Here is a 6,022-nt window from a genome sequence, read left to right as displayed (position 1 = left end):
TGATCGGGGCCCCTCGGGGGCCCGCCTTCCGCCTTCGGGACCAATCGGAAGGCTTCCCCGTCTACACCTCGCTTCGTAGGTGTAGACACCGGACCAATCAGAGGGCCAGGCTGTCTACACTCTGCCCGCAAGTGTAGACTCCGGGCCAATCGCGAGCCAGGACTGCCCCCAGTCTACAGTCTACATTGCACTCCGCTCCGTGGGAGATAGGCCGGGGTGCCGCGAGGTCGGGCTCGGACGCGGCGGACCCTGCTGCCGGCGCCGCCGCGTCCGGGACCAGGCGGCTCGGACAAGCCCTGGCTAGATGTCCCTCTTTGCCGCAGTTGAAATATTTCAGGGCAGAGGAGGTTGCAATGTAATCAAAGTCGTCCACACGGACGTCAAAAGGATAGTTGAACGCCTCTGCCCTTGTTGTTTAGGACCATGTGAACCTGTCTACGGTGAGACACCACGTGTCTCAACAAAGGCGACCTACACCCCGACAATACTTTTCTGATGGGGGACACCAGTTTCCCATGTCGGGACAGTTTTTTCGCCAGGAACTCATCACTGACGAACAGCGGCATGTTGGACAAAGTAATCCTCGCTGCCAGCTGCGTCAGCGGAGTCACCTGGACGAACTTCCCCTCCACGGTGATCCCCGTCTCCACCAACCTGTTCGCCTGTTCCACCTTCTCTGGAAACAACACCATTGCCCTGTTCATGCGGGCGGCAGCTTTCACTGATCTGTGGCTGATTTCTTGGCCCACAGCCAGAGCCACCTCCACCACACTTTGACTCCGTGTCTCTTGCTCAACCCGGTCAAGTTGGCGTTCGCCGCCATGATGGCCGCAAGCGGTCAGCTGCCCCACAAACTCACACACGCACTCACTAAACTAATAAATGAATACGAAACACACAATAAATAAAAGAAAGAAAGAAAGAAAGATTTATTTTTATTTTTACACAAACACTTTATTGACAAATTACACACCCTGTTGAAAATGCAGTACTGACAATACAATAAATAGAATCAACAAAAACAGTTACTCCACAAGGAGTTGTTCAATGTGCAATTGCTTTGAAAATGCCTTTTACAACATTCAAAAGTACAGTGAGTCTCTCACACTCACTGTATACACGGAATATTGTCTCTCGCCCGGAACAGAAACGAGCACTGGTCTGACACACAGAGATCCATCCTAGAGACGGAAACGGGGGCGGCTCATCACGCAGGCTCCAGGAAAATGAAAGAAAAGCAAGAAAGAAAGCTGAATGTTAGCAGGTTAAACCAAGAACTACTTTATTTTAGATTATAGAAACAGTAACATTCACTACATTTTTAATTTCAATACTATATTTAAGAACTATTGTGATGGACGTATAAAAACTGCCTATGATATTCCCCATTTGTTGTACTCGTGGGTGGACGGGGGTGGGGGGGTTCATGTGGGAGACGTTCCCGCGAACTGCAGGTGCCACGCAATGCCCAGCTGATGTTAATTGGTAATCAACATGGAGAACTCCCAGCGGAGACGTAACGAGGGACATATACTCGGATGTGCGACACACAGCGGGACGTTTTTCAACTATATGGCCCATTGGCAGCAACCGGATGGACACTTTTCCGCCCAGATTGGATTATTATTCAACGTTTTAATCGTGGACGCCGTCCTCGGATTATACTTTTTTTTTTCTTTCGAACTTTTCACTCGTGGAGGCCTCTGGACACACAACTGCGCTTTCGGAGGACATTTATGGACCGCGAACATTCCAACGGTGGGAAACCTACGAATGGCATGCGCTCACACAGCACGGAGGCATCAAGGAACCCTGGTACAGACCTATAATTGAGTGGAGTATCTTACGGGGGAAACTATTGTGTTGTAATCTGGGTGAAGAAGTAATATATGTAACAGAAACTCTCCCTGGCATGTTTCACTCGAGGAGAAACATTATAACTTTTCCAGAATGAATGGTTGTGTTGGGCGTTTTTGATACATGACATAACACTATTTTGTAATGTTACCATGTGCTTTTTGCATTCTTGCATTTCACATAAGAGGCACTTGTTGTCTTCTCTGGAGGGACAGATCTGGCATTGTTTCCTTTACTTTTCATTTGTGTCTACTGGATGTTGGTTGGGTGACCTTGAGGAATTAAGAGGTCTGTCCCACATCTTCAGAATTCACTGAGAAGTTCAGGCTTATTTCTTCTGGCTGTTCCCAACATGGTCAGCTTTCTCTTTCGAAGTTCATCTCTAAAGCGGTAGGATGTGAAGTATTAACACTTGATATTACGCCCGTGCAGCCCTTCACTCATCTCCTCATATGTGCCTCCAGGTCGCTTTCCAGGGTGTACTTTTGCACCACAGGTTGCCCATGTTTTGATGCTATACTTGACAGGCTTGTTGGGCATGTACTGTTGGACACAGTAACATGGGGATCAGGACTGTACAACAAAGGTAACATTTCAACCCATTTATCACACACATCTCTGATCACAGCTATTTTGTCTCTTTCATGTCGACCAGCTATGGTGTCTCAAAGCGGATCACACGCAATATCATGTGAAATGTCTCCAGAGATATCGTTGCCAGAAAGATTGGTCTTCCATTTTCTTCATTCCATAGACTTGCAGTTGCTTCTGCCTTTGATCTTTGACCTGTACACTCCTGCTAATAACAATACTCCAATATAAGCATGCTAGTCAGTCTGATTCAGTGGCTTCCATTTCTCTTGAAACACTCGTCTCCCCTCCAAGTTGGTCATTCCCAGTATAATCCTCTCTCATAGTGGGAATACGAAGTGCTGATGACTGCGTTGATGACATCCACTGAATCCTCTTCAATGCAGGAAAACTGAAAATCTGAATCAGCAAAAACATTGTCCTCTGTCTGAAAGATCTTATGTCTCTGAAATCTATTCTTCTGCATCAGATAAGAAGTGTGCGCCGTGCGTGTGGCAGCCTGTAACAGCGGCTCCTGCTCAGCTCTGAGCTTTTCTTTTTCTCCGTTCCTACTACTTTCGTTTTTGTGTGTTTGGCTTGGTTTGATTTACCTTCAGGTCTTTGTGGACTGGAGCCTGCGGAACAACCTCCACATCAATGGTAGTAAAACCAAGGAGCTGGTAGTGGATCTCTGCAGGCGTAACAACCCCCCGAATGCACCGGTGAACACATGCCGACGTGGTGAGGACCTATAAGTACCTGGGTTTACCTATACAATAACCTGGACTGGACACACAACACAGACGCCCTTGTCAAGAAGGGCAATAGCAGACTGTTCTTGCTCAGGAGGCTGAGGTCTTTTGGAGTGCAGGGACCACTCCTGAGGACTTTCTATGACTCTGTGGTGGGATCTGCCATCTTTTATGGGATAGTCTGATGGTCCAGCAGCATAGAAGAGGATTGACAGACTGTCAAGGAGGGCCAGCTCTGTCCTGGGATGTCCCCTGGACTTGGTGGAGGTGGTGGGAAATGGGAGGATGATGGCTAAGCTGTCATCCATGTTGAACAACACGTCCCACCCCCTACAGGACACCCTGACAGCACTGGGCAGCTCCTTCAGTGAGCGGCTGCTCCACCCTCGCTGTGTGAAGGAGAGGTATTGTTATGGAACAAGGGTTGTACAGAACCCAAACGCAGGCCGGGACACAATGGTCTAAAGGTTTTATTTACAGGGGGGAACTGCAACACAAGGAACACGAGGGCAGCCCTCCAGGACTGCCGAGCACCAGGGAACAGAAATGGCCCTCCAGGGCCACAGGAAACTCGGGAACAGATGCGGCCCTCTAGGGCAACACGAAACTCGGGAACAGACGCGGCCCTCCAGGACAACACGAAACTCGGGAACCGAAGTGGCCGTCCAGAACCGCAGAACACCAACACCGACGAGGGAAGCTGAACAAACACCCAGCACACAACGAGGGAATCTATACACACATACTGTGTATATACACATATACACACACACACACACACACACACACACACACACACACACACACATGTGTGTGTGTGTGTGTGTGTGTGTATTGATGAATGAATATATAGATGAATGAATAAATAATGAATGAAATATATGACCGGTTTGGTAGTGGGTCAGTGGTGGTCTGGGGAGGCATATCCCTGGAAGGATGCACAGACCTCTACAGGTTAGATAATGGCACCCTGACTGCTATTAGCCATTAGGATGAAATCCTTGGACCCCCTTTGTAAGAACCTACGCTGGTGCAGTGGGACCTGGGATCCTCCTGGTCCACGACAATGCCCGCCCCTGTGGCTAGAGTCTGCAGGCAGTTCCTGAAGGATGAAGGAATTGATACCATTGACTGGCCCCCACGTTCACCTGACCTAAACCCAATAGAACACCTCTGGAACATTATGTTTAGGTCCATCCGGTGCCGCCAGGTTGATCCTCAGGAGCTCAGTGATGCCCTGTTCCAGATCTGGGAGGAGATCCCCCCAGGATACCATTCGTCATCTCATTAAGAGCATGCCCTGACGTTGTCAGACATGCGTACAAGCCCGTGGGGGCCACAAAACTACTGAGAATCATTTTGAGTTGCAACAATGACATTTTGGCAAAATGGACCAGTCTGCTGCATCATTTTTTTTCACTTTCATTTTTGGGGTGTCTTTGATTTCCCCCCTCTATAGGGTGATCATTTTCATTTCTGTCAAATTACCTTATTCTCCGGACTTTAAGTAACACTTTTTTTCATTGTTTGTCAGGGGGTGCGACTTGTACTCCAGAGCGACTTATATGTGAAATAAATGCATTATTACAGAATTTCACATGTTATTTTCACACTGACAACCACAAGAGGGTGCTCTAGCCTTGTATACCTGTACCTGAGGAACGAGTTCCTCTCGTGACACAGAAGATGAAGCGGCGCTTCGTCTTATGGAGTGAGACTTGATTGTTTGGTAAACTTGCTTGGCATTTTTGGGCTGGTGCGATTTAAACTCCGGTAAATACGGTATGTGGCATTATTTTGTTACTAATACATCACCTACTTTTTATCAGGAAAGATATTCAAGATCATTTCCCCCCTGTTTAGATCTGATGTGTTTTCGAAGTATTCCTCTAATTTTTGAGAAGTGTATAATTATTATATATTTGAAAAAAGGATAAACATAATGAACTTTATTTGGCTGTGGAGAAGAATGTTTGTTGTTTTCACGTGCAAAGTTCAGACATTTCACCAATCAATAAAGCTAACTACTGAGCAAAGAAAGATCCATTTTCCCTAAAACATTTGAGTCGTGTAGAATTTTAATGCCAATCATACAAACATTTTGTATTCAATATGTCAATCAATCAATCAATCTTTATTTATATAGCCTCTGTTACAATCAAAATTGTTTCTAGGTGCTTCACAGAATCCCAGGGGCTGACCGCCAACATGCAACAGTGGCAAGGAAAAACTCCCCTTTAACAGGAAGAATGTAGGGGGACCCTCCTGCTGATGGCTGGCTGGGTAGAGAGGGGAGAGGAGAGGAGACCAGACCATCACCCAACGGGGTGACGGAGGGCTGTCAGGCGATCGTGTTTCTGGGCCCCGGCAGCCTTGGCCTACAGCAGCATAACTAAGATGTTAACCTAATAATTTGACAACCCTATAAGCATGATAATTTGTCTGTCTATGACAGTAACTGGGACTACAGAATTAGTGATAATAAGCTTTTTCAAAGACGAAGGTTTTAATTCTAATCTTAAAAGTAGAGAGGATTCAGCCTTCCGTACCTGGACAGGGAGCTGGTTCCATAGCAGGGGGGCCTGGTAGCTAAATGCTTGGCCCCCCATTCTACTCCCAGAGACTCTAGGGACCACAAGTAGACCAGCATTCTGAGAGTGGGGCGGTCTATTGGGCTGGTAAGATGTGCTGACTGTGGGAACATAGAGGGTCTCCAACAACCCCTTAAACTCCTTCAGCCCTATATATTTTTCTGAGGCGTCGCTAATTCAGAAATCCAAGTCCACCACGTGTCTTTTAGATCCCATCCCAACACACCTGTTGAAGGATGTTTTACCATTGAT

General features: G+C 47.1%; 1 long non-coding RNA gene across 1 annotated transcript; it reads left to right on the top strand.

Annotated features, from left to right (window-relative positions):
- Positions 1-1,474: 1,474 nt before the first annotated feature.
- On the top strand, positions 1,475-2,687 carry LOC130519655 (uncharacterized). Its single transcript, XR_008948410.1, has 4 exons — positions 1,475-1,815; positions 2,165-2,247; positions 2,322-2,443; positions 2,513-2,687. It is a non-coding gene; the product is annotated as an uncharacterized LOC130519655 (long non-coding RNA).
- Positions 2,688-6,022: the final 3,335 nt, after the last annotated feature.

Source organism: Takifugu flavidus, unplaced genomic scaffold (genome assembly GCF_003711565.1).
Source record: "Takifugu flavidus isolate HTHZ2018 unplaced genomic scaffold, ASM371156v2 ctg1066, whole genome shotgun sequence".
Classification (NCBI taxonomy): Eukaryota; Metazoa; Chordata; class Actinopteri; order Tetraodontiformes; family Tetraodontidae; genus Takifugu; species Takifugu flavidus.
The sequence above is the reverse complement of the archived record's forward strand: the minus strand, read 5'-3'. Positions and strand labels throughout refer to the sequence as shown.